Raw genomic sequence first — 27,775 nt, 5'->3', positions numbered from 1 at the left:
TTCACAGAATCCCAGAATGGTTTGGGTGGGAAGGCACCTTCAAGCTCATCCAGTCCCACCCCCTGCCATGGGTAGGGACACCCTCCACTGTCCCAGGGTGCTCCAAGCCCTGTCCAGCCTGGCCTTGGACACTGCCAGGGATCCAGGGGCAGCCACAGCTCCTCATTTCCTCTAAGATGTTGTTCTGTAGCATCAGTGAGACCATCACTGGTAGTTCCTACAACTTGACCACATCTGAATCCCTAACTTAAAATTCAGAGTAGCCCATGAAAAATCATCAAAATTGGGTTTTTTGAGTGTAGACTGAACAGTTCCCCCCAGATCATGTCTGCAGAACTGCAGAAATCATAATCCTTTTATAAAAGAATCTAATTGATTCATTTTCCTATGACTCCAGACAGGTCAGATCTCAGTAAAATTCCATTTCACCAGAACATTTAGTCATAGTTTAGAATTAACTTCTCCACTTCCTTGGCATTGTTTGTGGTTTTTAATTTATTTTTTCATACATTTTTTCAAGCAGAAGTTGATGCCTGGCCCCTCTTGCAAAGGATAGCTCAGACACCAATTAGTCAACCCAGGGATGGGCAAATTCCTCCTAACAGAACTGCAGGACTCCACAAAATGGCAGCTAAACAAAGATCTATCTAGCTTTTAAAAATATTAACCTTTTTATTGACACTGCCATCTATCAGAGGGTTTATTCTCTGAGTGACAAAGTGGGGGAAGCCAAAAGCTGATCTAAATGCCACCAGCTCCCCCAGCTCCCCACAGATGGGGAACAAATGCCCAGGGGTGCTTTCAGGCATAAAGGCTCACTAAGAAACCATTTTGGCAAAATAACAGAGATTAAAGCATGATTTAGAAGTACAATTTATTATCAAATGCTTCCTTAATTACTTAGAAATTGACAGATTTAATAAAAACTAATATCTAGCCCTCTCCATCTCCTGTTTCTGCTGTCAACTCCAGTGAGATGCTTCATAAAAGGGGAAAGTGTCCTATAAAAACCAGGGCCTTGTATTAGGTATCTGTATTTTCTAACACCTAGAGAATGGTTTATAATAATGGTTTATAATTTAAGTCTTCTAAATGTCTAGGCAGTTATTCTTTTTTAAATTAAAAATCACGTTAAAGCATTAAGCTGAAAAATTGTTTCGTGTTTATTGAGGGTGGTTTTGTTCTGCCTCTGCTTGCAAATGCATCACCAGGAATGTTGTTTAGAATGAAAGAATGAGGACTAAAACATAAATTACCACCTTAATCCTTGTCCTGGGGAAATCCTAACAATGGAGAGAATCATTGCCAGGACCCACTGCAAGGGTTGAAATTAAACCTCCGTGGGGAGATGCTGGTTCACAGAATTCAGTCCACTGAGCCCTGACAGATTGCAAGGAGCTGTTTTTAGGCTCAGCACATCAGAGAGGAGGCAAAAAACTTGTAATTTGCAAGTTGTGCACCTGAACTTAGAAATGCTGAGCTGGTTTTGGAGTAATAAGAATAATCTTTTTTCCAAATACAGCTTTCCCCCCAGAAAGGAATTAGAGGATCAGGAGTTCTGCTGGAAATACCTGTGGTAGCAGTTTATCTGGGACAGCTGGAGGGGTGGGAGGCGAGCAGAACTTGGACCCAAAGTACAGGAGATGGAGGGTCTGAGGCAGAATAATCCTCCAGAGATCATATTTTGGATAAATATATATGAGCCAGCATAAATAAGTCATTAATGAGCAGAAGTCTGGGAGATCTCTCTGCAGAACCTGTCCCTGCTTGAGAAATGATTGTCCCTGTTACAAGGAATCACTGAAATCCCCGATGTCACATTCTGAGAGGCAGAAATGGTGAGTGAGGACAATTAATTTTCACCTTTCATGAGAACAAGAGATGCTCTTCAAATTGTCCACCAAAAGGAAGGAAATGAAAACCTCTCCTGGTTGTTAGACAAGAATTCCCAGGCTTGGAAAACAAAGCTGAATTCCCAGAGCATCCTCGAGCTCCCCTGGCTGCTGGATGTTGATAAGCTCAGGACAAACCCCACAGATTATTGGGAAAGGAGGGAGGGCAGAGTGCATCTCCACCTTTAACAAACCAGTTTTCAGGTTTTACCTAGGTTTTACCTTTTCTGCTTTGTTTTCTCCAGGTCCCTGCAGCCACTATTCCTTCATCCAGCAGGACTGGAAACTGGAATCTGCACATCTCACCTGGCTGTGGGAGCTCAGGCTTGGGGAGCTGTTCCCTCCTTTTTAGAGGTTAAAAACATCAGCCTCAAAAGAGGGATTTGCTAGAGAAGCTGTTCTGCTCTTTTCTCCTCTTTTTTATTTTTTTTTTTTTTTTGTTAAACTTTAAGGAAAGGCTGAGGATTGCAAATGTGATATTTGGCTAGGAAGGATTCTAGCACGAGGAACCACCACTCTTCCTCTTGGTTTGAAAAGACCAGTCTATTTAAGGTTCAAACCCATCTGTTGCTCCATCCCCACTGCAGCTCCATCCCTTTTGTTGTCTGGCTGCCAGCAAGAAGCTGCCACTTTCCTTCATCTGGCTCAAACCCGTGGTGTTGCTGATGGTACAGCACGGATTATTCCCTAAATCTTGCTTGTGTGACGATGTGACATCTCAACAGAGCTCCCTGCCAGTGCTGTGTAAAAAACACTCCCAGCTGATGCCACCATCACAGACAGAGACATTTGCCTGGGAAGTTGCTGCTGCCTTTGAAAACAGGAAAAGGGCAGGCAAATAAACCTCCTCCTACTCAGCTGCCTCCTCTACTATTGCCTGTATCCTCAAAATTTAAAGCCAGCTTCCTACCTCAGGGGTATGATGTCTTCCTGAATCCAAAAGAATCCCAGATTTGAGTGGCAAAACTTTCAGATTCTGGGCTGTGGGAGACCCACTTGATAGTCGCTTATGAAACATGGAGAAAAAATAAAAATTTACAATTTTAATAAAGATTTGTAGGGAATGGTATGTTTATTTATAGTGTTGTGGACACATGTGGGGATTTATTGTTTTTTAATGGACATGTGTACCCTTGAGAACTCCTGATCTTTTTTTATTATCCTGACTAATTTCTATATGTATAGGATTTTACAATAGGTGTATGCATATTTATTTTGCTGATTTTGTGTTACACTTACAGCTAGTTGCACTTGTACTCAGTTTTTGTCAGAAAGTACAGAAAGAATTCTTGGGTTACTCTGCCTTGTTTGTTTCTGAGGTCAGAGGAGTCTTTCTTATTTCTTCCTTAGCTGGGACAACTTTATTAATGCTGTAGTTACAAGACTAAACAACATATTTCACTTAGGTTCGTAAGCTCAAAGTGACACATTTCATCAAAATCCAAATGGATTTCTACTCTGTTAAATTTTCACTCTGTCTCACTTACCGTGGAATCATTAAGGTGGGAAAAGACCTCCAAGACCATCAAATCCAACTTCCAATCAAAATACCCCTGTACGCACTAAACCATAGGGTGAAGTGCCAGATCTGCTCAGTTTTTGAATATTTCCAGAGGTGGTGATTCCATCACTGCTTTTGGCAGCTTCTTCCAATGCTTAACCACTCTTTCAGTGAGGAAATCTTGTCTAATATTCAATGTGAATCTCCCTGCCAAAACTTGAGGCTATTTCCTCTCATGCTGTCACTTGTCTGGGAGAAGAGCCTGACCCACTGACCCCCACCTCACCACGAGCTCCTTCTAGATGTTTGTAGGGTGTAATAAAACATCCCCTGAGCATCCTTTTCTCCAGACAAGAATAGGAATTCTTTTTTTTTTTGTGCCAGAAAGATCCTCAGCACAAAGCCCCACATCTTTTGCTGAAGGTTCCTGGTGCCTGAAGGTGGAGACTGAATTAAGTCCCAGCTCTCATACTCGGAGTAGAAGCAGAACTACTACTGTGAGTAGGACTTGTGCTACTTCAGCTGCACTTCTCACCTGTTTTGAATCAAAAAGAGGGCTCAGCTGATGAGTGGACATTAATGACAACCAAAGCCATCAGTGCAGACATGGTTCAGGTACACAAACTTCAGTTTTGGAGGAAATTAGCACACACACGTGAGTGAAGCCTTGAGTAATAACATTTTAGCAGTTCTCAGATGACACAGGAGAACTGCAGAAATGTCAAGCCTAACCCCATTATTCAAAAATAGGAGCACACGATTAGACAAGCAATTATACACCGAGGAGCTTAACATAAATTGTGGGCAAAAATATCAGAAACAATTTTTCAGGATTTAGTGAGGGAAGCACCTTGTAAAGCATAATTGGATTAGAGGAGACAGCCAGCATGGATTTACAAGCAGGAGGTCTTTTGCTTAACTAACTTGTGGGGAGTTCTTTGAAGCTGCAGCATTACTGCCAAGGTAGGCAAGGGAAAAGTAATAGATGTTATGCACTGAGATTTCCCAAAAGCAATTGGAGAAGTTGTACAGTGAGATTATCAGCTAATGGAAGCAGCCGTGCTACAAAAGTGGGCTGGCTTGGAAAAAGGGCTCAGAAGCAGAAAACAGCCAGTGTGTGGGCTGGCTTGCCATGTTCCCTCTCAACCTCAAAAGGGAGTGATTTAAGTGCTTGGCCTGGGGAAGAAGGAGGTGGAGGGCTTCAGGCTTAGAGATCTCTTCTGCTCGGATTTCAGAGAGCTCCCAGCCCTTTGCAGCGTGCACATCTCCCAGCAGAGCTCAGTTTTTTAGGATGGGGACAGCCCAGGGACATCATTCCTGCTCCAGACAGAGGTACACTTCAAAGGCAGCACAGCCTGCTCACAGAAGGAAAACCAGCTTTCCTTGCCCTGAATGAGTGGGGAAACTGAGGCACAAGCAGGAAAAGGTGCTTGAGCTCACCAAGTTTTTTTTGCCAAAAGGAGCACAGATCCCTCTGGCTCGTGGTGGCCACAGAACATCCAAAGCTGAGAAATTTTGTGCACCTGCAGGGTGGGCACAGCCTGTCCTTGCCACAGGATAGGCCACCCCCACAGGGAAAGAGGAGAGGTTTTGGAAAGATGGAAAGGTTTTGGGAAAGATGTTTCAAGGAGTGAGTGGGCAGAGGGGGGTGGTGGCAGAGCCCTGCAGCAGGAGATGCTCTGCTCTCAACCCTCAGCTGTAGCCACGAACAAATTTCATAGAGTCACAGGGGGGTTTGGGTTGGAAAGGACCTCAAAGATCATCCAGTGCCACCCCTGCCATGTCAGGGACACCTTCCACTATCCCAGGCTGCTCTAAGACCCATCCAGCCTGGCTTTGGACACTTCCAGGGATCCAGGGCAGATGTGCCAGGGCTCCTCACCCTCCCAGCCAGGAATTCTCTCCTAACATCAAATGGAAATATCTCCTCTTTTAAACCACTTCCTATCAGGATTTGTTTTAAACCACTTCTTATCAGGATTTGTCCAGTAAAAAGCCACTCTCCCTCTTTCTTCTAAGCTCCCTTTAAGTACTGAAAAGTCACAATAAATTCTGCCCAGAGCTTTCTCTTCTCCAGGCTGTACACCCCCAGCTCTCCCAGCTTGGCTGCAGAGCAGAGGGAGAACCTTTGTGGCCTGCTCTGAGATCTGTGGATTTCCATCAAGAGGAGGTTAAAGGAGAGGGTGTGAGTGATGGGATTGAAATCACAGTCCCCAAAGCTCACCCCAGGAGCCAGCTGTTCCCTGTGCTCCTTTTCCACACCATGTCCCAGTAGCAAGCAGTATTTTGCTCCCAGACCCAGCTGCTTTTCTTGGCAGCCCTTGGAGCCTCCAGAGTTGATAATGTTGGAATCCAGGTCCAGGGCAGTCCTGCTGCCACCCAACAACAGCGGGATCAGCACATTCCCAGGGACTCTGCAAGGCTTTTTTGGGATGCCCTGCAGAGCCCAGTGCAGCTCACAGACCTCACTCCTCCTGGCATCCTCAGCTTCGTGATTCCCTCTTCCCACTTTCCCCCAGAACGTGACCCACGTTTGTTATGGATCATTGTATTTACAAAGCTTAAGCTGAAAATCAATTTTAATTACCAAAATCAGATTGTCCTATCAATAAATCACTTGGGGCCTCTTGGAGACACGGACAGAAGATTGCACCTGGACGTGGAGGGGAGATAATGGCTCATTTTCCCATCAGGCCCCTCCCTGCATTTGCTGGACGATATTCATCAGTGTCATTATCTTTTGTATTAATATGTAAAAGGCTACAAAAGGGACACGGATAAAACTGGAGCCAATTTTAAGCAAATTGTGTTGGCTGAAACTTGATTTACCAGTGACTTCCTGACCAGAGCTTTTTAAAAATTATATATTTAAGATTGTTGTGATTACCCATCAGCACTTCTACCAGAGTCAGCCTTAGTGGGCATGTGCTGCTTCAGGAGATTTTCTTCTTTCTATTCCAATATTTTTCAAGACAGGCCCAAAGCTGGAAGAGGAAAGAGGCTCCAGCCCAGAAGGTGGTTGGGATATGGGGTATCCCAAAAAGTACTTGGCTCCTGAAGTGTGATGGATAAATCTTTCTTCAGAAGGAACCCAAGGCCCACCTAGTGCCAAACTTCAGGCACCCTTGGAGAGGCCACCACAGCCAAATCAAGCCTAATTTGACAATTATTTAGGCACCTTTGTGTCCAGATCCACTAAGGGATATAGAGGATTACCATCACTGACATCAGAGTGAAGAAAAAGATTAAATAATCCGAGATCAGCCCACAGCAGAAAGCCATGATCACACCAACTCTCCAAGACAGACACAAGCATTCCACTGCTCTTGTCAGCCCCAGACCCTTTCCCTGGACACTTCCCAGCACTTGGGGCTGAGCCCTTTGGGAATTCACATTATCAGAGACAAACTCTGAGGATTTATATACATTTGCATCTCCTGAGAAAAGTCTAACTAAAAGAAAAGCTTGAGTTTTGTCATTTTTTTTCCTGATGCATAACTGCCAAGGACTTTCTGCATCTTCCCCTGCAAAATTAGACCAAGTCTGGTAAGGCCAAGTGTGAGGGACATTTGGTGAAAAATTGGGTAAAAAATTTGACTTCAGAGAGCTGTCCAGAAGCACCTGGTGTCTCATCCATCAAAGTTGTTTTCCCTTGGCTCTCAATTCCCCTCTAATGGATACATCAGGCAGGGTACCAGGGAGCAAATAAATTAATTGGAAATTAATGGAATAATTGGTAACCCCCACCTTGGACTCCCATCAAGGCAAAAACAGGAGAAACAGAAAGCAGTTCCACAAAGAAAGAGGTGAGAGATGGTGAATTTGAGAAAAGCCCAGAGACTTCCTCCACCCTCCTCCTGCATCCTGGATGTGGGAACTGCATCCAAACCAGAGAGAGTCAGATAAAATCAGACTCAGATGGAGAAAACAAATCTCCTGTGAGGAAAAAAGAGCTTCCTTGGCAGTCAACAGAGACATTTCTTGCAAAGATACCTCTTTTATCTCCCTGATACTTTTATGAGCACCCAGATGATGCTGCCAGGGAAATGAGGTCAGCGAGGGCCAAGCCAGATCTTCCCACCAGGGGTGATAACAGCTCCTGGCTGGATCCCTGGCAGTTTCCTCTAGTGCTAAACCCCCAGGAGTTATTGGAGGTGATAAGTTCCCCCTCACAGCCCATCTCTTCACGTTGCATCTCCCCCTGTTCACCCTGCACGGATGACACACAGCTGAGCCCTTGCAGCTTCCAGGGCCTTCATCCTTTTTCTCTGTAACCTCAGGAAGCCATCTGACTTCTCTGTCATATAAAGCACGAGAATTTCGACCAGCTGAGCCTCCATTTGGGGCAGGAATGAAGTGAATCAAGGTGCAGGAGGACAGGGAAAACCCAATCCTGTGTCAGCAAGACCCCAGTGCAGATGAGCCGGACGAGGGGAACACGGCGGGTTTTTGGCAATCTGCTGGGCTCGGTGTTTTTCCAACTCTCTTACCCTTTTTCTGCCGTGGGTGGCAGCAGGAGTGCCAGCTGTTGGAAGTCTGTGTGCTTTTCACCCACCCACGGCCCCACGTGTCCTCTCCCAACGCCCGAGCCTGATGCACAAGGAGGAATTTTCCGGGAATTTGCAGCGCTGAGTGAATGCAAGGGAGGATGACTCTGCTCTTCCCAAAATGGTCCCTTTTGCCACGGTCTCCTTTCCAGAGTGGATTTCTGTGCTCAGGGCCCTTCCCAGATGCTAATTTTAGCCAGGCACTCCATTCCCATGCTTCCCATGGAAGTTTTACTGGAGGCACCTGCAGGAACGAGGCCAAGGGTTTTCTGGATGGTTGAAAAGAGCTTTGGGCCTGAAAAAGGAGTTTTCAAACCCTCCTCCCACACACTCAAACTCAGCAGGAAGAGGAACTTTCTCTTTTGTCTTCCTAATAAGCCTAAAACCTAACAAGGGACCATCAGGCTCTTCTGCTCTGGGTTTGAGGACTTATAGACGTGGCACATGGGGATATTATTTAGTAGTGGCTTTGGAAATGCTTTGTTAATTGTTGGATGCAATGATCTTGGAGGTCTTTTCCAACCTCAACAGTTCTTTGATTCTGTAGAAAAAGAAATCTAAGGATTATCTGGGTTTAGTATTTTGGTTTGGTTTTTCTGGTTTGGGTTTGTTTGGGGATTTTTCACTTTAATACATTTACACAGAGACACAGAAATTTTTTCTTCCTGGAAACGCAGAGGACAAGAGTAAGAACTGACACAAATTTGGTTTCATTGTCTTCTCCAAACAATGACAGTCAAGTCTTAAATAAAAATCTATAAATAAAAGACTGATATTAAGAGGGAGATGAATGCATTCATGAAAAATGTTGAATGAGGTAAAAAATAAAAGGCACAATTGTCTCTGTGACCAAAAATACATGTCTTTGTTGGTGCCTCCAGAGCCTCTTTTTGCATTTGGATGGTGGTTTCTTGCATATATTACCCATCACCCAGCAACTGCCTCCACAGCACATACATGTGTTTTATTTAACATCTTTTTCCAAGTGACTGAACATTCGACCCAAAGATTTCTTATGAAGGCAGTTTTTTGTTGATTGGATTTTGTTGGGTTTTTTTTTAATGAAAAAAGAAAAAATAAGAAAATGGGGAAAACAAAAGTTTCTGCATGAGGTTATCATACTTGACAAGTCAGAATAATCATCCTCGCAGGAATGGCATCCAAATAATGAGATTCCAATGAATTGCTTCTTTCCTCTTTGCTTTTGCCAAAGCTTCAATAGTTCAGTTCCCATTTTGGTTTCCAGCTTCAGCTGAAGGATATATCCTTGCTACTTGGCAGGGAAATTTTACTTGTGGATGGTGTTTTTTATCATATTTAGACATTTTTATGGTTATCAGCATGGGGATTGTTTTATTATCCAAACATGTACAGTAAAGCCCCTTCTGCAGAAACCTTCAAACTCCTATAGGGTGCCTTGATGCAAGATGTAAAAATTTCTTCAATTCTGACCCTCCTTTTCAGGATGCCTTTGGATACAGACTTTAAACCTCCTGGCTCTCAAGGCATGAATTTTGCTGGTCTTCAAGCAGATGTTTCTAGCCTTGATGTGTCCCCTTGGTGGAGACAGTAAAAAAACCTGAGCCCCTCTTACCCTTTGCCCTGTTTCAAAGAGGAGTTCATTCAGGGAAGTCCCTGGTTTTATTTGGGTGGGTTTTTTTTGTTAGGAGATTGCCACAGTCCACTCCCACCTTGCAGGATTGAAGTCTTATCAGATCCTGTGGGTATTCTTGGGAAATAGGGATCACAAGGCTGAACTGTCACACCCAAAAAGAAGATCCTTTCAAACATCTTGCTCTGGTGCCTTGCACACCCAAATCTGGGTGGGCTGCACCAGGAAGTTAATTCTGTAGAAGGGGATAAATGCAATTCCCACTCACTTCTGCTGTCACTGACAATCAGGGGGAAAGCACTGAGCTGGAATCTCTAGTGCAGGGGCAGATCAAGGAGAGGTGACACTGTGGTGCCAGCCAGAAAACCACATCCAGAGTCACACTGCACACAGCTCCTTCTCGGTCCAGCCATCTCCTCCTTCTCCTGGCTCCATTGCAGTGATGGGTCAGTTAATTTTTCCTCCTGGCCACGATCAAAAGCAAGGTCCAGGCATGGCTACAGATCTTATTTGGTGAAGTCTTCTCAAAAGAAACAATTCCCAGAGCAGTCTGAGCTCCTGGAGAACACTCAGGCTGTCTGACAGCTGATGCTGTTTTGTGCACTCAGCTATCCTTTCATTCACCAGAAATGTATCGCATTAAGATTTATTAAGTTACTTTTATTAAATTAAGAAATAAACTTGAAGCAAGCTGCCTCTATTTGCATAATGGGAGGCTGTGCAGCAGATGGGGAATGGGGACCGTGGGCAGGCAGGAGCCTGCGAGTTTGGGAGATGAATATCGTCCAGAAAATTCTCCCAGTTGTCTCTGAATGGAAAATAACCACAATTTCCATGGACTGGCTGGTGACAGCAGGGTCAGTGGCAGGGGACAATGAGCAAACTCCTGGACCCCAGCTGGCTGGGACAACCTTATCTATTTAGCTTGTTCATCTGGAGCTGGCTCGTATTCCCAAACAAACCTTTGGAGGACTTCTGGAAAAGCATAGCAAATACAAACAAATGTAATTTTCCCAAGAGGGCAAGTGCTGCCCAGATAATCATACAACTCTGCACAAATAAAGCTGGCAGTGATTTCTCTTCCAGCTCAGCAAAGTGGAGGAGAACTGCTGGCCAGAGGAAGTCCTAGATCTCCTTTTTAATTAATTGATTTGTTAATTTTGATACCTAGCAATTATCTCATCGTCACCTGATCGGTGTCTGGTTAAATAACAGAGCCTGGAAGACAAACAAGGAAAGGCTCCTGGGGCAGCAAAGAAAGCTGATGAAATTAGGAGCAATTTATGCTTCATAATCCTGATCCTGCTTTAATAAACAGTTTCATGCCAGGTAAGAATCCTGTTGGGGGCATGAATTGCTCTGTCTCCACACAGAGGCAATCCCAGCAAGACTTCCAAGAATCCTGGCTATTAGTCAATTATTTACCTGATTAACAGATTCCCTGTTAAGCTGCATATCAGGCATTTATCACTGACATTAACTTAGAGGAATGAGTGCACAATTGCAAGGAATTGCTCAAAGCCAGCTGGAGAGACACAGGATGGGATGGTGCTTGGATAAAACACCTGTAACCCAGCTTGTTCTGGATCCTCTTCCTTGTGGCTGAGCCCATCCCAGAACTCCAGAGGACCCAGTTTAGGGAATTGCTTGTGCTGAGCCACATGTGGGTTATCACAGAACCACAGAATGGCCTGGAAGAACCTTGGAGATCATCCAGCTCCACCCCTCTGCCATGGGCAGGGACACAGGGAACCTCTGGATACCAGATCCAGGAGGATGGGAAGAAGGACAGAGCAGGCAGAGGGGGAAAAAAGAGAGATGAGCATCAGGTGAGGGTAAACAGCTCAAGACAGCACTAGCAAGGTCTGAAGGCCAGGAGATCAGTGAGGTCCAAGGGTGAAAATTAACCATTGACCTGATTTTCTGCATTTCCACCAAGGTCGTTCAGCACAGTGGGAAATTGGGCCACGTCTGCTCCACTGACAGAAGGAGGTTTGTACCTTTGATTTTGTGGTGTCTTTTTTCTGCTCTAAGTAAAACCAAAGACTTCTTTCTCCCATGGGAGAGATTTTAGCAGTCTCCCACCTTTTGATGAACGCCAGAGCTCACTGATCATCAAACAATCCTTTCCCCCTCAAAAAAAAGCTGTCCATTAATGATCTCCAGGAGAAACAAATCAGATCTGGCTCATTGATTTGAACCTAAACTGGCCACAAAGCTGGAATTAAGATCAGCTGTGGAGAAGTGGTCAGACTTACATCAGCAAATTGTTAGTCAGGAGTGGTTGAGTCCTGGATTAGTTAAACCACAGATCCACAGTGGTGAGAGGCTGATGAGAGCTTCTCCTGGCACCTCTGTGCCACACAGAGCTGGCACTGGGTGGACTTTGGAGTTAAAACTCCCCAGCCCTGGACTCTGGAGCATCTGGTGTGCAGATCTCCCTGGTGCTAATTCCTCACAGATCAACCTTCATTAGAGCAAATACCTGACAAGTTACGGCTCCTGCATTTCTTCCTTGGAGTTATATTTAGTTTTATATTTATATTCCTGGTTTAGCTGTATCCTTGTGTTTATTCCCCCAGGCACGTGTTACAGCCAGCTCCAAAACGTTGATATGCTCTAGGTGTTGGTGACAAGATGTAAAACCTGCAGGGCTGCTTTTGCAAATGCTGTTTGCACAAGTTTTGCAGTCCCCACCCCGGGAAAAGGTTTGCTTGCATTGCTTTCCTTTAATTTCCATTTGTTCCGTTTAGTAAAAATGTCATAAACCAGTAAAAGCAAAGGAAAACTGTGTTCTTCTATGCACTAAGTCTCAAGCCTCAATTTTCATTGGTTTCTCCTCTTACAACATGGTGAAAATGTGGCTTTCATCACCAGAGCTCACACGCTGTGGGGCAAAACTTTAGCACTATAAATTGTATATTTGAGTGCAAGGCACATCCAAAACCACCAGTTTATATGTCCTCAAAAGTTAAGTTAGACTTTGGACTTGTTTACACACAAGCTTTATGTGTATTTAATTTAACTTAGCATATTTCAACCAGAATTTAATTTCAACTAGCATATTTCAACCCGAGCATGTTGTTCGTTGACTTTTATTTCAGTTTTAAATTCTATTTTTTTGTTGTTGTTTTTTTTTTCAGCTGAGCCACTACTCCGCATCATCCAACATCAGCTAAAAAGACATAGAAACTATGAATAAATAAATAGAACAGCACCATAAAAAATGCTGAGCAGATCTAATCACACCAGTTTAAAAATGGATCCCAGAATAAATCTTGAGTGTCTGGGGTTGTCAGGTTTTTTAGTGTGGCACCTAGGAGTGCTTTGAAAACCTCTTACTCTGCTTTCTTTTGAGAAAATGATGGAAGATTCCATTCAACTCTTAGCCAGAGCTGCTTGACACTGATTCCCTGGAGGGAAGGAGCTGGGAGAACGAATATAGCCTGGCACTGTGTGATTACAATATTTTCAAATAGATACTGGGCATCAAGAGAGGAAGGCAGTCCTCTTCTGCTTAAAGGATCAGAAGGGAAACAGAAGAGACAACAGAAGAAGATTCTTTGGGCAAATCAGGCATTTCTGGCAATCCTGGAAGCGCTGGCATGTGCATGTTGTCCCATGGCATTAGAATGAAATCCCTGGCTCCCAGCATGTTTTAATGCATGATTCACCATTTCCCCTGTGCGTTTCTTTTTTATGTGTTCCCCTTCAGGCTCAGAATCTCCACTTCTGTGTGAAAACACCTCCAAGACAAACAATTTTTCAGGGGCAGCAGTTTAAGAAACAAGGAGGAACATGCCCCACAACATGAGCTGACATTTGCAACGCAAGGAAAACTCATCCTTCCCAGAAAACTCATCCACAGAATGGATGAGAATTGGATGAAATGGATGGCTGCTGAGAATTTGAGACTTTGAGACTTTTTGTGCTGCCAGGCACTGACCCCAGGAGAACACTGCACTGACCTGAGGCCGTGGAGAAGCTTCCAAAATGGAATGGCAGCACTGGGATTGTGGGGCTGGAGTTTGGATAGAAGTGTGTGATATCACAGGGTGGGAAACTCAGAGTTTAAGGATTTAGAATACAGTAATAGATATAAAGCAAGATGGAGGTTTTGGGACACAGTCTGGTCCTTCTTCTCCATGGGTTTGGGTGGTTTTGTGTGATTGGATAAAAAAGTCCACACTGAGGGGCACAAGTGGTTGGTTTTTGGGTTAAAAGTGAAAATAATTTAGGTGTCATTTCTTAATTGGACAGTTTTTCCTTAAAAGGCCTTGTAGAGAGAGAAATGGGGCTCCATTTTTAGTCTGTTAGAGAGAAGTACTGTAGAACTCACAGTTTGTAACATAGATAAGAACTAATAAACATCTTAGTCCAAACAAGAAATAGCATCTCACACATTTAATCCCAACCTGGGCAGAAAATAAGCAAAGAATCCATTAACAGAATTCACAGAATGACTGTGTTGGGAGAGACCTTCAAGAGCATCGAGTTCAGCTCGTGCAGGGCGGGGCGGCACTGGGAGGGTGTTGGAGCTGGGTGTGGGTGTGAAGCTGTGGGTGTAGGAGATTAGTTGAGAGTAGATCTTTGTGTTGTCTGTAGGGAGACACAGCACCATCAGTGTTTTGCTTGTGTTTCACCCGTTTTGCAGCCTTTTTGTGCTCTGTGTTTTGTGGAGCCTCCGCCCGATGTGTTTTCAGAGTGTGTGTCCCAGTCGTGCACTGATGGAAGGATGGAATGGTTTGGGTTGGAAGGAACCTGAAAGATCATCTCATTCCACTCCCCTGACATGGGCAGGGACAATTTCCACTATCCCAGGGCACTCCAAGCCCTGTCCAACCTGGCTTGGAACACTTCCAGGGATCCAGTGGCAGCCACAGCTTCTCTGGGCACCCTGTGCCAGGGCCTCACCCTCCTCACAGCCAAGAATTTCTTCCCACTATCCAAACTAATCCTTTCCTCTGTAATATAAAGCCATTTCCTGTGTCCTATCACTCCATGTCCTCATCTCAAGTCCCTCTCCAGCTCTCCTGGAGCCCCTTTAGGCACTGGATGGTCTCCCCAGACCCTTCTCCAGCTTGAATACCCCAACTCTCTCTGACTACCTTCATAGAAGAGTTTCTGTTTGTAATCTAGATTCAGGTGTATGCTTCAACTACATGAAAAATAATGTTCAAATACACATTTGAGACAGTGCTTTATCACCCCCTGTACCAGGCATGTGTGTGTGCAGTGTGCTCCAGATCCCATGCAGTGTCCAACACTGGGGAATACTTGACAGGACATAGTCCCCTAAAGTGCTGTCTGGTAAGAAAAACCCTATTTAAATACGCCCATGTCACCAACAGAGACACAGTTTGACATTTCCACTGCCTGGAGGGAAAATATTTTATGCAGCTGCACATTAGGTTTGTCAAACAAGTCAAGGGAAAAGGAGATCCATCTTGCATCTCATCTCCAGGATGGAGATGGCAAAAGCAGCAGTCTGGAAAGCTCTGCATGCATGAGACACTCTGAACCTTCACTCTTTGTCTCATTCCTTCCAGAAAAAATGTTATGAGCCATGGAGGGAGGCAGGAGGATGGGAAAAAAAAAAAAAAAAAAAAAAGCAGTTAAAAGAGGAAGTTATGGATGTGAATATAAGTAATGAAAATTAAATTACAAAAAGACAAAGCTGTGATCACAGCTGCTGGCTTGTCACACGACTCCTGACAATGCTGATTGTCTCACTTCCATCTCATGCCTCACCTCCTGAGTGTCTTCTCTTCCTACAATGACTGAAGGGTTGTTAGAAATTAGCAATCCTTCAATCATTGTAGTAATTGTTAGTCTCTACGGTTAGAAATTACCTTTTCTAGCACAGATTACCAGGTTGTCCATAGGAACTCAGACTGTGTAGGTCCAGCTCCCATCTCAAGCTGACCAACCATTTCCAACCCATTTCTTCCTCCCCTCTATCTGTGTCTTTGTGTATAAATTGTTAATGGAAGGGAACAGAATGGATTAAATTGCCACCTTTTATTAGATCAGCTCAAAATTGAATAAATCATGCACAGGTTTGGGTTAGACTTGAATACCCACAATGTTTTCTTCCCATTTATTTTGCAGACATTTAAGCTGGTTATTAGATCTGCTACAGGGTGATACTTCCATTTAACTCATTTTCTCTAAACACATTATCTGACTTGTAGATGTAGAAAAATCCCACCACATTTTTCCTGTGGCATATACAGACTATTTATTCCTGTTTTTCATAATTATTATTCACAGTTAGCACTTCCTTCATAGCATTTTGGCATGTGCTTCTAGGAAGGACTTGTCCATCGAGAGCAGAATTAAAACCCTTCTATAGATGCAGCATCAGTAGATTTAAGATCCCTTCTTGGCTGAGCTATTCCAAAGGAAAATTACAAAGTTTAGTAGCAGATGATGTCTGGAATATTGGGCAACAACAGGGTCTCTCCTGTAAGATCCATCACTGCACATCCCAGTGTTTCAGCAGGATTCCCAGCAGAGGGGAAAAACAGTGGAAGGTTGAAAATAGTGACTGAGGGTTGTTTAATTTACCTTTTTTGGTAAAAAAGAGGCAGTGGAGCAAGGGAGGTTAAGTCATGGATAAAGCCAGATATGCCATAGATGGGAATTCAAAATTCATAAAAAAAAGAGCCTGTTATGGTCTGTGGAGTATCTTAGAGGGGGGTAGGATATCAACCCCCAAAATGTGCTGTCTGGGCCACAATTGGATACCCAACATTCAGTCCAGTGCCCCGATGACCCTTCCAGATGGACGATTAGCCAGGAGTGCCAGCCTTTGGCCCCTGGCAGGGTGACTAGAGAGAAACAGTCCTGAAATATGTGGCTGTTTTGAAGAGAATTCTGACATTTCTGTGCTGCTTGCAGGGCCTGGCAGCACTGAGGAGCAGCAGGCTGGGTTGTTGACTGTCCCTTAACGTTAGCACAGTTGGTGTGTCAAATATGGGCTGGGACCACAGAGGGATTTGAGAAATTCCTGCAGGGTTTGATCAAGAAACCCATCTGCCAGGCTGGCCAGGTGTGTGTGTCCATCCAGGACACAGCAGGATGCTCTCTCTGGGGACAGCTGTCCTGCAAAGGCTTCTGGAGTTTGTTGGAAAGTGAACCAGGACTGCTCAGCTCGGTGTGAAATCCCTGGCATTAAATGACATGGGCAGCACAATCTCTGCTTCTGCAACAGATGGAGTGAATTCCAGGCCAGCCTCTGCTTTGCAAACACTCCCAGGAACAGTCTCCCCATCAGCAGTGCTGCCACTGACTCACCACAGCATCCCAAACTCAGCACAGACCACAGGGAATGTCCTTGTCCCCATCCCGACCGGCTCAGGCCACATCCCAAAGGTCAAAGAGCCAAATCCTTTGGTGTGAGAGATAAAAGCAGCCCTGTTCCTGCCAAAATATCATCTGGGCCATCCCTCCTGGGAAGGTGGTGGGGAAATGGTGGATTTGAAAGCTCCTGGTTTGTGGGAATCCAGGGCTTCCCTCTGGCTGCCCTGGCAGGTCTGGGACCCTGGCAGGGGTCAGGAACCCCCCTGGACAGAGCCCCCAGAGACACTGTCTGTGATCTCTGCCCATGGAAAAGAGTTTTCAATCTTACAGGATGATTTACAAGCTCTGAGGGTTTGATATCAGTAATAATTGTGACACGGGTGCAAAAGTAAAATTTTAGGTTTCTAGATTAGGGGTCCAAAGGGGACAAGATGGAGGAAATTGGGTGTGTCTTGTCCTTTTTCTCCTTCTTCATGCCCTCCATGTTTCACTGTGGTGTTGGCATTTTTCTGTTGGTTCAGGCTGGGGACACACTGTCCAACGTAGGTGACAGATATTGGCACGTTATTGTAAATCCAGCACAGGTAGTTTCTGGTATTTAATGTTTGTACCATCCCACTGAGGGCAGAGCCCCACACGCTGCCCTGCAGGACAGAGCTGCGGCAGGGCAGCAGAACATGTTAGAGATAAACAGAATAAACAACCTTGAAACAGCACAGACCAATTATGGCTTCTGCTTTGGCAACGGGGCAGAAAGACAGAGACTTTCTACAATCTCAGAATCACCAATACCCACAGATTCCGACACTGGTTGTTTACAGCTCTTGGCTGTGCCTGATACTTTGAGTGCTGGATGAATCCCTCAAAATTCTGGGGTCAGAGCATCCTCCCTCCAGAGAAGCTGCAGAATTTCCCTGTGGATCAATCACCAGGCACATACAAAGGGCTTCCATCCCTCTCATTCCACCTCTACCTTCCCCACCCTGTGAGGAGACCCTGAGCCGTGGCACGGGCTAATCAATGAAGACACACCCTGGGAATCTCCATCACTGAAAGCTGTCATTGTCACCTGAGGACTCCTTCCTCCACCTCTTTGCTGCAAGATCAGAGCTCCTCCTCCTTTCTGAAGTGTTCTCTGCAGATGTTAAGACTCTGCTCTTGACAACTTACTGACAGAACAAGAGGACACAGTCTCAAGCTACATCAGGGAAGGTTTAGGTTGGATATTAGGAAAAAAATTTTCACTGAAAGAATAATAAAATACTGGAATTGTCTTCCCAGGGAGGTGGTAGAATCACCATCTCTGGATATGTTTAAAAAAAGACTGAACATGGCACTTGGTGCTATAGTCTAGTTGAGGTGTTAGGGCATGGGTTGGACTTGATGGTCTTAGAGGTCTCTTCCAACCTCGTTATTCTGGGATTCTGGGATTCTGGGATTCTGGATTCTGTGAACTTCAGCACTGCCCATCCCTCCCTGAAACTGGAATTTTGTGATGATAACAAAAGCCAGTCAGGGACACAAAGTTTGGCTACAGGAACAAGATTTCATCCTGAAATAGAGAGAGGACAGTGCTCCCCCCACATCCCACAGGGCAGCCAAAGAGCTGAGATTAAATTAGGCTCTGGGTTGGGCACCAGAGCTCCCCAAAACCACCAGGAAATGTGGTGTTTCATCTTCATTCTCTGGTACAATCTGACATCTGCTGCTGAAAACATCTTCCCATGCATATCATCATTTATTTGTACTAATGGGTTAACCCTGGTGAATTTATGGAGACAGATAAATGGGGAGAGTGTTTTGCACTACTGTAACATTTTTTAACCTATTCTTATCTTTTATATCCATATCATAACTTCCATAATTTTAAAGAAAGTTCAAAGAAAAAACTCAAAATAATTCTCCAAGCTTGCAGGTGGCCAATGCAGCATTCCAAGACCTTTCTTCCCATTCTTTAATTTGACTCAAATCTAGTGCTTTCCCTGTCTGACTCTGACCATTTAGCTGTAGAGAAAAGGCTCTAAAAATGCAGTTTCAGGCCAGAGAAAACCCTGTGCTTAGAGTTTCTCTTGCAGGATATGCTCCTTTTCCCCCAAAAAAATAAAACAGAACAGCAGAAAAATCAAATTATCAATTCCAGCCTCAAAATAAGTCTTGTAACAACTTGCTGCTGAACCAGGTGTCTGAACACTCACTCCAACATGTGCCTGCACACAGAACCCAACTCCCAGCCCCTCCAGGTCTCCTTCTGTGCCAGTTTTCTGATCAAACTCACTTCAGGAATCATCAGTTTCATCTTCCCTCACCTACATCAACGTTTTTCCCTGTGCTCATGGTCATTACAGGCTTTTGTACCTTTTTGCTCCCTCTAGTTCCCTCTTCAAAGCCAGTCCTTTCATTCCCACTCCATTGTCGTGGGAGGACTCAGGACTTTTGACAAAGAAAAATGAGAAATTTTATTACAATTCATCTCATCCCCCTCCTTTCCCCTCCCTATCCACTGGCCCAGAATGTGGCAGGAGCTGTGATGCTGCAGGTCAGCACTGGAGGCTGCCTGCCCTCCAGTTTACCTGAACATTGCATGGAATTAATGGATATCACAGGAAGAACAAAGTGCATCCCTACATCAAGGGAACGCCGTCAAAATCACACACTCAGTTCTTCTAGGGAAAAAAAAAATCTCCTTTTCTTTTTTTTTTTATGGGAAGATCAGTAGAGCTTACAAATCATCCATCCCTCTGTATAGATATATTTGGAAACTACTGTTTGCCCCAAAATAAATCTCTTTGCTGAGCATAAAACCACCTGAGGACACACAGTAGTTTGAAATGATCTTATAAATATTAGGTGTCTTTGCCTCCTTATCATTATTCATCTCCTGGTGCCATGAAAGCACATAATAAAAATAATCATTTAAAAAAAAACACTTAGAGAGGACATTGTTTGGAAGAACAGGGATAATTTAAAAGCGTGACCTGTCAACCCAAGGGTGCAGCCAATGGAAACTGGGTCAAAAATAGAGAGCAAAAGTGTTCAGTGGGCACAGGAAATAATGTCAAACACTGGGAGAATGCTGAAGCTGTACAAGGGCAAAAGTTAGGGAAAAAAAATTATAGTAAACAAATTTTCTCTTGTTACATCTGCCAGCCCTCAGAATAAATCTAGGAACTGGGATCAAACTGAAATTTGGATATTTCTGAGGTTTTTTCCCCCTCCCCTTACCCAAAGGACAATAACGAAAAACAATGAGAATGGTTTAAGTGGTCTGTAAAGGAAAAAATAATTTCATTTTAGTCTTCTGCAAGGAAGGGGAAGAAATGAATTTCTATATATAAGAGAGGAGAAAGTCAACACATCTTTAAACAATAGCTTTCAGGACAAAATATGCATCCAAGATGCAAAAAAAGGTGGCTGTTTTCCAAAGTGGTTGAACATAGACTCTTCCTTTACAAAATAACTTTGTCTCTTTCAAATAGCCCAACTTTGTTGAGTCCAGGGTTTTTTCTCTTTCCAGAGTACAATGAGGATCCCCCAGGGAGAGCAGAAACACACTGAATTTTTTGAGTTTCTGCAGAGGGTAAAGTCCCTTTGCACCCAAACCCAGGAGCTGGTGGTTTGCATGCTGGAAGCATGCTGGAAGCAGAACCCTGCGAAGCCAGGCAGGGTTTGTGCTCTGATTTTCCCAAAGTCAGCTCTTTTCCATATCCAGCAGTCCCACAGGACACGAGCAGCAGCAGCAAAGCAAAGCTGAGCCCACACAGGCCTGAAACCCATTTAATTAGCCCACCTTTCCAGCCTGCTAATGGTGAATCCAAGCTGAATGCCAACTGGGTTTTCCAGCAGCTTGGCTGTGAGAGGAGACTGCTCCCTGCTCCTTCTGTCCTTGTAGAGAAAGCCTGGACAGACACTTAAAGAGTGACAAACTGTGTCTGGACAGATTTGTCCTGCTTTCCTAAGTTGAGTCCAGACAGAGGACAAATTAAATCACATTTATCTGCTCCTGCTGCTTGTCAGACCATCATTCCCACTCTGCTTAGCTGGACAGTGTCACCCTGTCCTCTACAGAACCACACCAAATGAAGAGTCATGGGTAGAATGAACCCTGTCAGGATGAGGAGAAATGTGAAAATAACACATCTTAGAATTATGGGGCTTGCCTGGAAAAAGGTGGAGCATCAACAGCTCCAAGAACTCATCCAGCTGCCCTTGTTCCAGAAGTAGTTTTGCAATGACTTTGTTTGTCTTGGGGCACTGGTGCTGAGTGCCCACCTGGATTTGCCTTCCCCATCCTACAAACAGGCACAGCACAAACACATCCCACACACTCACAGGTACAGGCAGGCACAGACTGTGGGGATAAAATTGAAAGTGTGAAATGCCCGTGGCTGTGTGTAAGCAAGCTGTCCATGCTCCCTCCTTGGGGAGCACAGACATGGGAAGGGTGGGGGGAAGGATTTGGGGAAGGATTAGTGGAATCCTGGTACAGACAGCTAAGGAAGTGAGAGAGATCACAGCATAAAAATAACTCTGCCTCTCCATCGACTGCCAGTGGAGTCTCAGGTAACAAATCAGATGAAAATCATCATTACAGAATCATCCCAGAATGGTTTGGGTTGGAAAGGACCTTAAAAATCATCCAGTTCCACCCACTGTCTAGGCAGGGACACCTCCCACTAACCCAGGTTGCTCCAAGTCCCAGTGTCCAACCTGGCTTTGGGCAATCCCAGGGATCCAAGGGCATCCAAAACTTTCTGGGCAAGAAGAGATGTTTCCATGGTAGACAAGACTGAGTTGAATTTTGCTTGGTGTGTCTCAGTTTCCTGGGAGCTCTTTCCATTCCAGCACAGGACACCAGAAGAAAACCACGGCCTGAGGTTTTCTGCCAAAATTCCAAATGGATTTGAAGGACTGTGACTGGTTTAGGTCTAATTCTATTCTACCTATAGAGCCTGAGGATCCAGTTATAGAGGTGAAGCCATTAAATTTACAGGCATTTTAATTCTAAGCAATTATATAAACCCTATCTGCTTGTAGAGAAAGCCTCCCTGTGTCAGAGCTAATATTAATTTTAAATCTCCAACCTTTTCAAATTAATGTGAAACTGTAAGTTTCCACATTCTTTGATTAAACATTCTGCTGTGTAATTACTACTTTATTATTTCCCCCCTCCAAATTACTGATTGTTGTCTTACATTACAGCCTCATCGGTACTTATTAAATTAACAAGACTTTGAAACACTTAATGAATCAAAACTCATCAAGTGTTTCCAAAGTTAATAACCAATCTAAAGATCCTTTTTTTTTTCCCTGCACTCTGTATCTGCATGTGAATTTATACATTCCCCACACAATCGCTGAAGTTCAGATGGTCCTAATCTCATGAAAGATTTATTACCCCATAGCTCAGTGATTTATTCAACGTTTGCTGGAGCAACACGTAGCACGTGTGAGGAAGGGAGGGAGGAGGGTCTCTATTTATTATTTCATTTCCAAGGCTTGTTCCAAGTTCTTGGGACCTCTCCATGTGTGTGTGTGTGTGTGTCTGCAGACTGGAGCTGAATAACAAATTTGTGGTTGTTAAATTGGAAGTAGAAGCTGGGGGTGCACAAAGGATGGCTGAAATCCAGGGAAGAGTGACTGGAGAGTGACAGGGACAGAATAATGGAGAAATTGGTGCTCTGTGTTCTAAAATGTAAAACCAAAAGGAAAATTATTTTCCAGGATTGTGAAAAAGCAAACAAGCCTTTGCATCAGATGTTAAGAGGACAATTAATGATGGAGGGGAGATGTGATTGGTAGATCTTTGGGAAGGGTATGAAGGTAGAACACAAAACCCAGGAAGAAGCAGTGGAACAGCATCCTTCTTCCCAGGATGTTCAGCCTGGAGAGGAGAAGGCTCCCAGGAGAGCTTAGAGCCTCTTCCAGGGCATAAAGGAGAGTTGCAGAGGGACTGGGGACAAGGCCTGGAGGGACAGGACACAGGGAATGGCTCCCACTGCCAGAGGGCAGGAATAGATTGAATTTTGGGAATTAGGAATTCCTGGCTGGGCTGGAATTTCCAGAGAAGCTTTGGCTGCCCTGGATCCCTGGCAGTGTCCAAGGCCAGGCTGGACAGGGCTTGAAGCACCCTGGGATAGTGGAAGTTGTCCCTGCCCATGGTAGGGGGTGGAAATGGATGAGATTTAAGGTCCCTTTGAACTCAAACCATTCTGTGATTCTGTGGGGGTCTTTTGAGAGCAATCCCTGGAGCAGAACCTGTTCCTGGGGAATGGCTTGGTGAGGAGAAAGCAGAGCTTTTCCAGTAATCCAATAATTCCCAATAATTCAGTAACTCCAGCAGAGATGTCTCCCGGTGAGCAGAGCACAGGGAAATGCCCTTCCTGCTCACCTGCACCCACAGAGAGGGGCTGGCTCTTAGGTGAGCTGAGAATGGAAATTACCAGGATGTGAAAGGGAAGAGGAAATGCAGGGAAGGGAAGGGGAGCAGAGAGCTGGCAGGATGGCCACAGCAGCACCAGAGCACGCCCAGGTGCTCCACTGCCCATATGGAGCCTCCTGCAACTCCAACAGGATTTATGCTCCGTCCATATAAATTGCATCTCTCCGCCAACAGTGTGATAAATGTACCCTACAAAGCTCCCTCAGGCCCCACTACCCTTTTCCCCCTGCCTTGCACCATCTCTGTTCTCAGCTACCTTGGGGCAGCTGGATTTGTGATTATCCACTCCAACACCCCATTAATCTCAGGCTCCCTTTTACACGTGTAGGAAGAGAAATCTTTGTGCAATGACAGCGCTGTAAAACAGGGAGCCTGAAGTGCAGCCCTGCTCTGAAAAAGCTCACGAGCACCTACAGGGGCTGTGAGGAGAGACCAACAGAGCAGGATGAGAGAAGAAACCCAAGCCAGCCATATGGGGCTGGGTGACAAAACCCATCAGGAGGATACGGGAGAGGGGAAATTCATCCTCAATTTGTGCTGCAGCAGCTGAGACCCCAGAGTGGCCTTTTAACTGGATTTTACACCAATTCTCTCTGATGTATTGTGAGGAGAGAGGCAGGCACAGAAGGGCCGTGGTTCAGCCCTGCAGGCAATTGTGGAAGAAAATGCAATTACATCTGGCTGCTGAACTTGCCCTTGCCTTCCCCTGGCTGGACGAGCTGTGCTCCCGCCTGGGAAAACATATATGCAAAAGGAAGGGATTGGAATAGATGGCCCTGCCATTCCTATCAGTGACCCCGTGCCCAGGCTCCCTATTCCCTGGAAAAACTGTTCATGCTGTTCCAACCACAGGGTAATTGCAATCAGGGCAGGTGGAGCTTGGCTCAACCCACACTGCCCACCACCTCTCACAGAAGTCTTGTCCCACACTCTGGAGATATTTTAGAGGAGTTTTTCCAGTCCCACCCCTGAACTCCTCACTTCTCCTATGTGCTCATCAAGGTGAACATCCCATGGCCAGGTGTTACAAGAGCCACCACAGCTGGAGGACAAAGCAAAGGGAAGATGAATCCTGTGTCATAATCCACCCAGCCAGGCTTCCTTCCAGAGGAGTTAGGGCTTTCCTCAGGAGGTGACTGGAACTAAATTCACCCCCACCATCTCAACCACACCTGCAGTACACACTGCCCTGGTCTGGGCATGAAAATTCCCTCTGTCTCTTTTCTCTGTTCCTCGCAGCAGTGATGGAGTTACTTCCCACCTAGCGAGTTATTTAATTAATGCATGTGACATGAATTACCACTATCACCTTCCCTGCTCCAGTTATCCCTCTTGATCCAGAGCATTCATTTGTCCTGAAACACCAAGATCTGGATTGAAACAGGGACAAACTGTAACTCAGCTCCATCTCTATAATTTGTGGGAATCCAGAGCTTCCCTCTGGCTGCCCTGGCAGGTCTGGGACCCTGGCAGGGGTCAGGAACCCCCCTGGACAGAGCCCCGAGAGACACTGTCTGTGATCTCTGTCCATGGAAAAGAGTTTTCAATCTTACAGGGTGAATTACCAGCTCTGAGTGTTTGATAGAAGTAATAATTAAGTGTGGCACGGGCACAAAAGTAAAATTTTAAGTTTCTAGATTAGGGGTTCAAAGGGGACAAGATGGAGGAAATTGGGTGTGTCTTGTCCTTTTTCTCCTTCTTCATGCCCTCCATGTTTCACTGTGGTGTTGGCATTTTTCTGTTGGTTCAGGCTGGGGACACACTGTCCAACGTAGGTGACAGATATTGGCACGTTATTGTAAATCCAGCACAGGTAGTTTGTGGTATTTAATGTTTGTAACATCCCACTGATGTGGGACAGACCTGTGACAGGGCAGCAGAACATGTTAGAGATAAACAGAATAAACAACCTTGAAACCAGCACAGACCAATTATGGCTTCTTCTTTGGCAGTGAGGCAGAAAGACAGAGACTTTCTACAATCTCGGAATCATCAATACCACAGATTCCGACAATAATTTAGCTCTATTTCCTTACAGATTCCCAAATAAGAGTGAAGTCCTCACATACCTGGTGCTCAGCATTTTTATCAGACCCTGAAATGTGATTTTCTTAAGGTCAGAGGTGAAGTGACTCGTCTGCCCTTCTGGCAGTGCCCTCCCACTGCAGGTGAGGTATGAAACCAGATGTCCTCACTTCCAGGCTGGTGTTTCACCCCCAAGATTAAACCCCTCCAAACCCAAAGCTGTCTTACTGAGGGCTGAGCAGGAATTTGGATGTGGAGCCCGCCAAGGAGGCAATTTTGAGCCAGAGACAACACAGAGCCCTCCAAAATACCCCAACCTGCCAGTAGTGTCAAGTAGTCCATAAATTATCCTTGAAGCTTTCTGGTTTTAATCAGTCCCAGTCCCTGATTACTCTTGGAACGTGACTCCAGGCCCCTGCATGGAGTATTTATCTTGCATTAATTAGATTAGAAAAGCAGGGGTATTCAATACACCAACTAATCAAGTCAAGGGATCAATACAGCACGTGGCAGAGCCTTCCAATGTCCTCACTCTGTGAGATGACAATGAATATGTTCCAGAAGGTGCTCAAAAATAACCTTTGGTGACTTAACAGAGGGAAAATCTGAACTTTCATCTGTCTCCCCACTTGAGAAGAGATGGAGCTGGGGTATAAATAACAATTCCTGCAAGGCAGAACTGGTGGGGCCAAGCAGTAAAACACAACTCCAGGTCTTTGGCCAACGTGGAAGGGTAGCCAGGGCTTCAGGAGCATTAATTACAGCCAGCCAAGGTGCCTGGTAACCCTGAGGCAGCAGCTCCAGGTCTTGCTGTCAGGAGGATTTTCCCATGAACTTTGGTGCCACTGGGCCATGACAATACTGAGTTATTTGATGAGTAGTACAAAAATAAATTAAGGGGAGAAAAAAAATTTAAAAACAAGAAGAGTTAGCAGCAGCCATCAGCAGATGATGGAAGTGCAGCCTGCTCTGTTCCAGGCAATGATGACTTACCCATGGAGGAATGGGCTTACTGAGCATTTCAGGGCACTGTTTATTATGTTACAGGGCTGAAAGGTTGTGGGGGGAGTCCTGCCTGAAAGACAGAAACACAAAGAAAGGTGACCCTGAGTTCACAGCAGCACTGAACTGGGGCTGAGAGCCTGTCTGGTGAAGCCCTTTGGGCTTCTCAGGACTTATAAGAACAGTCTGCAGAGCTGTTTCCACCCCCAAGCCATCCCCTGACAAGGATGAGTAGAGCAGAGCCCCTGAGCTGCAAGCACAGATTTAATGTGAAAGACTGTCCAAGCAACCTTTTAACCTCCTGATTTCCTCTCCCCCCCTCCAGAGCTTTCATCACTGTTAGAAAAAAAGTTATTAGAAGAAAGGAAGTGGTTGTTAAATCAGTAGCTGCTCTCTGATATTCCATGTGCTATTAACTTGTCATGTTGGGTAGAGGGATGCTGGTTCCTTGTTTATAGCGATAATAAGGTGAGGATGGAGAACTCTCACTCGATTCTGTCTTTTGTTTCTGCCCATTTTTTGCAAGCTTTATATTTGTCCAACATGACTTCCTAAAGCAGATCACCCATTTCCATGGAACCACGGAACGGTTTGGGTTGGAAGGGACCTCCAAGGTCATCTCTTTCCAGTCAGGACAGGGACATCTTCTGCTAAAGTGTGGCAATAATACCTCAAATCTAACTCAGAGATTATCCTTCACTGAGAAATTCATGTGAGGGTGAAGACACTCCCACCTGCCTCAAAAAGATGAGGAAATTGTTCTCATCACTCACTGTCTGGAGGGAAGCAGAATTTCTGCGTGAGTAGCATCTTTGTAAAAGAATTAATTTTGTTCCTCCTCTTCTGAGCACACAAATCCTGACCAAAAGGGCTGCGTGAAGGGAAGTCTGGCAGTCATCTCCTCCATCCCCCTGGCTGGAGTTCCATCCCAGCCCTGTGGAGCTGGATGTGCTCCCTCCTCCCTCTCCTCTGTCACAGGCAGAAGTTGTGCAGCCTCTCTGCAGCTCGAGCTCCCACTCCAGTTAATTTTCTCTCTCCCTGTGCAGCCCGCAGCAGTTGGAGCCTGCACTGAGATGTAATGATCTCCTGTTTTTGTTCTTGTGAGTCAGACTCTGCTCAGTACAAACCTCTGAGCTAATCCCAGCGTGAACAGCTGGTTCTGGCAAAACTGGGGACAACAGGCAGGCAAAGCTGCTCTGGCTGTTTGTTTCCTTCTTCTTCACGAACTAAATCTTCCCAGTTAAAGTTCTTGAGGACGTCCATTGAGTTTATTGAGCTTGCAGGAGGTCTCAGCTACAGCTCACTGTTTTGTGCTGGGCTGTTTAGGGCAACGCTGCAAACATTTAACAACCTGGTGGGAGGGGAGAGGGGATTGCAGTTGAAGGGTGAGGGTTTTTTTCCCCATGAATTCTCATTAAAAAGGAAATGCTCTGCAACTGGAAACATGGGGAG

General features: G+C 45.1%; 1 protein-coding gene and 1 long non-coding RNA gene across 5 annotated transcripts in view; one reads left to right on the top strand and one right to left on the bottom strand.

Annotated features, from left to right (window-relative positions):
* The window catches only part of PLXNA4 (plexin A4), a 467,181-nt gene that overhangs the window by 178,768 nt on the left and 260,638 nt on the right, over positions 1 to 27,775 (bottom strand). The window lies entirely within an intron of this gene.
* Positions 11,327 to 12,202, top strand: LOC140680591 (uncharacterized). Its single transcript, XR_012051937.1, has 3 exons — positions 11,327 to 11,381; positions 11,492 to 11,544; positions 12,135 to 12,202. It is a non-coding gene; the product is annotated as an uncharacterized lncRNA (long non-coding RNA).

This window comes from Taeniopygia guttata, chromosome 1A (assembly GCF_048771995.1).
Source record: "Taeniopygia guttata chromosome 1A, bTaeGut7.mat, whole genome shotgun sequence".
Classification (NCBI taxonomy): Eukaryota; Metazoa; Chordata; class Aves; order Passeriformes; family Estrildidae; genus Taeniopygia; species Taeniopygia guttata.
Note: the sequence above shows the minus strand (reverse complement) of the source record. Positions and strands in the feature narration are given on the sequence as shown.